We start from the raw sequence: 4,443 nt of genomic DNA, 5'->3' as shown, positions 1-4,443 counted from the left end.
TAGATAGAAAGATAGATAGATAGATAGACAGATAGATAGATAGATAGATAGATAGATAGATAGATAGATAGATAGATAGATAGATAGATAGATAGATAGATAGATAGATAGACAGACACACAGATATATATATATATATATGATAGATAGATAGATAGATAGATAGATAGATAGATAGAAAGACAGACAGATAGATAGATAGATAGATAGTTAGATAGATAGATAGATAGAAAGACAGACAGACAGATAGATAGATAGATAGATAGATAGATAGATAGATAGATAGATAGATAGATAGATAGATAGATAGATAGATAGATAGACAGACAGACAGACAGACAGACAGACAGCGATAGACAGATAGATAGATAGCTTGCTTGCGTTGAAGTTTTTAAGTTTTTGGAATGGGTATTCTCAGAAAAAGTTATTCTTTGGCTCCCTCTAGTGCAGGAGGAGGGAACTCCGATCATCAAGAGCAGCTGCCCTGCTTGTTTTAGATGTATCCCTCCTCCAACACACCTGATTCAATTATCAGGATCATTAACAGGCTTCTAAGGCCCCGTCCACATGAAAGCCAGTTTCGGTGTATCCTCACAAATTTCTTACCATTTAGGCCGTTCCTCCACACGACGGCGCGGTTTCGGAGCTTGAAACCGATCATTTTTTAAACCGGGCTTCAGAGTGAAAAGACTTCAAAACGCGCCGCGTACGCGTCCATCTGAACACCATATGCAGGATACTCCACCAGCGATGACGTAATGGTCGCAACTCAATGACGACGCATTGTTGCAGATTGATGACGTATGCGCCAATTCTCGCGTGACTGCCGTGTCGTAGTCATTTTGCGCAGCCCCCTTAGCTTGCATATATTTTTGTAGCAAAATATTTTGCTTCTTTATTCCCACGTTCAACAAGCTTTGTTGTACTTGAATCACCCGCCATTGTCACTTCTCCTGTGTTCGTCTTTTTCATGTTGTTTTGATACATGCAAAGCCATGTTTGTTCTGTAGATTGCAATAAAGTACAAAAAAAAATGTCCGTCTTCTTCGCTGATTCTTCTTCTACGTTTTCCGTTACCTCGCTGTGGCTGCGCTACAGCGCCACTCCAGACTTGGCATATACATTACAGCCATTAAACATCCTCAGCGTCTTTTTTTGGACACAAGCAAGTCTTGAAATGCTTCTGTGTGTACGATATTTGTTTGAGGACAAAGGCTCTTCTTCCGTCTGGACGGGGACTAAAGCTTGCTTGTGAGCTGATCATTTGAATCAGGTGTGCTGGTGGAGGGATACATCTAAAACAAGCAGGACAGTGACTCTCGAGTGTTGGAGTTCCTTGCCCCTGCTCTAGTGTGAAATATGCCAGCATTCACCAATGAGAACTGGAAAAGCATTAAAAAAATGACCCCAAAAGAGTATCACATATCAAGTAGGATTTATTAGATTACAAACTTCCCACGAGTAAACGCTGAATCTAGGTGATTTGGTGCCCTAGGCCAAAGTGGTGGGCATTCCGTCAATATTGACAGAAGGTCAGTGAGGGACGCCCATTTTGTTGACAATTGACGGGAAACTTAAAAAAATTGACAAACTTGACGGAAAAGGTGTTTTCATCCATCAATGTAATCAATGTAATCGTCAACCCTTCAATGACGGACGTCCCATTTTGATGACGGATTGAGAATGACGAAAAAACATTTCACGGATGCCCACTTGGATGGCAGAAACATTGATGGACGCTCACTTGAGCAATTGATGAATGACGGATTGATGGCTTGTCTTGAAATATTGACAAAATTTACGATTGGTGGAAGGGTGTCCCGAATGTTGCCGATTGCTGAATGCTTGAAATTACACCTGAGGGCTTGGACCTTTTCATTGTAAAAGTTTGTGATGTATAGACAACAACACAAGTCTGCCATCCATCTGTCAATAGCGCTAAAAGTCTGAGATGATGCGCTATCATTTATTTGGACTATAAGTCATAAAAAACTAATTATTATATCAAATATATTTGCTGTATAACATATTTTATTTTAGAAAAAATGAGGGGTAAAAATATTTTTTATCTTCTTTTTTTTGCCCTGCAATTTGGCGCCGTCTTCACTAGATGGCGCCCTAAGCGACTGCCTAGTTCGCCTATGCCCAGCACATACCCTGAATCTGAATAGTAGTAAATTACCACCCAAGTGCTTGCGACCCAACTTCTGACTCCCAAATTCTAAGCATAATACAAATTACCCTCAAAATATATTTCTTTTATGACAGTATGGTCATCCTATAGCACAGTTAACATTCTTCAAAAAAGAAAAATCACTGCCATTGAATTTAGACAAAATTGATTTGCATATGGGAAAAAAGAAAGAAATACATAAAATAGTATTTATTTATTTACGTTTTTTTGTCCAGCATTTTGGTTAAGTTACTAATTTACAAACTCATTTAAAAAAAAAATATTAGTGCTGTCAAGAATACGGAAGAGGATTAGGGCCAGTAATTAGAGAAAAAAAAGATTTGGCATGATTCTCACTTTAAATTAATTGAGAATTTTGACTTTAAAGTAAGAATTCTGACTTTAATCTCAAGAATTCTGACTTTATTCTGAGAATTCTGACTGTCAGAATTCTCTGAATAAAGTCAGAATTCTCACTTTAAACTGAGAATTCTGAGAATAAAGTGAGGATCCTGCCAAGTCAAGTGATTAATTGAAAAAAAAACCTAATTAATCGCACAACTTTCCATAATAATATATATATATATATATATATATATATTTTTTTTTTAACTTCTCCTACTTTTTTTCTTCAATGTTTGTAACAGATATTTACTTCAGTAAAATCTTGGAATTAAATCATCGGACAGAAACTATATTTATCATCAATGATTGTTATAATATCCTTTTTGATCCTTGAATAGAATACTTATGTAAAATACAACTGTAAAACAAAACATTTAAAAGGGACTCAGCCTTGCAGGCCATCTTTTTTCTCATAGAAGCAATTCTCAGAACTTCTTGCTTCAAGGGTTAGTTGTGCGCACAAGCAGCACACTGCAGAAGGGTTGATTTGGAACTTGAGCAGGGTATATTTTGCTCGGACATACGGCAAAGACTACTACTATAATGCTATTTGAATTTGGCTTTGTAAAGTGCCCAAATTACTTGAGTTTTTTTTTTTTTTTTTACTTAAGCGTCAAGTAAAACTAAAGCAAAATTACCTATAGTCCATGTGTGGCCAAGTTTGGCTGTAGGTTACAGGCCGTAACAGGAAGTAAATAAAACGGAGTTAACGGAGTTAATTTTTAACGCTTTAAAGAATTTTAATTGATCTGCAGCGTTAACGCTTTAATTTTGACAGTCCTAAAAAATATCTAAAATTGAAACATTTTATTTTTGGTTGGGATAAATGTGTGACAGTTTAGTGTTTTTACTTTTAGCTGACTTTGAATGCAGTTTTAATAGTGTGAAGTGATTCAGTCTGACTTGTGTGGGGTTTTTCAATCGGTTATCTCTTCCTTGTGTTTTAGCTTTGTTTCTCCTCTGCGGCGCAGGGAGGCGCACACCTGGAAAGGAATTGCAATTTGCTGCCAGTCTTAAACTCTGCCGCTACACAAGGAAGATGCCAGATCCTTCCTTTGTCTTCATCGATTTCTGTGCTGCATTCTTTCTTGCTCCCATGTTGGATTACGTGCCTAGTTGGATGTTTTTTCTACTCTTGTTTCTCTCTGCTGTTTTCCTGGTATTCCTCTTTCTTGTTTAGTTGCTCTTTCTTAAAACTTTGTTGTTTGTGCTCTAGCTTAGTATTTTGTAGTTAGTTTTACCTGCTCATTAGTGGCACTTATGTTTCTTGTATTTGTACTTTGAAGTCTGACGTTTCTATACCAACTAGTCTATACAACCTTTTGTTTGAATTTCATTGGAATAAAAACTTAAAAAAAATATATATATATTATTATTATTATTATTATTATTATTATTATTTCTCCTCCAATTGGTTGATTAGAGAAAAACTTGTGACAGTCAAGTTTGACTAGTATCTGTCATGATCTACTTACATTAAACATTTAAGCTTATGGTTTTACTAGTTGGACCAAACATTACACTACCCTTAAAACAATGCAATTGTCCTTCAAGTGTTCCCTAGTTGTTCTACTAGTGTACTGAAATGTCTAGTTAGGACGAAGAGTGGACTAGCACGCAGATCTTCAACTGAATATCAGTGCTATGGAATAAATCCTCAAATGGCATTGGCTGTAAAGGGGGGAATAAACGTTTTTTTTTACCGCCTGCATTTAGGCATGTAGCCGAGAGGGAAAGTGCATTCAGCTTTGTTGGTGCATTCAAAGTTCCCACGCCGCGTGGAGGACCACCCACCGGCTGCGGGAGCGCGGCGCCCATTAGCTGCGCGCACCTCATTTGCATTAACGTCAGTAAAGGCTGTAGGT

Source organism: Vanacampus margaritifer, chromosome 4 (assembly GCF_051991255.1).
Source record: "Vanacampus margaritifer isolate UIUO_Vmar chromosome 4, RoL_Vmar_1.0, whole genome shotgun sequence".
Lineage (NCBI taxonomy): Eukaryota > Metazoa > Chordata > Actinopteri > Syngnathiformes > Syngnathidae > Vanacampus > Vanacampus margaritifer.
The sequence above is the reverse complement of the archived record's forward strand: the minus strand, read 5'-3'. Positions refer to the sequence as shown.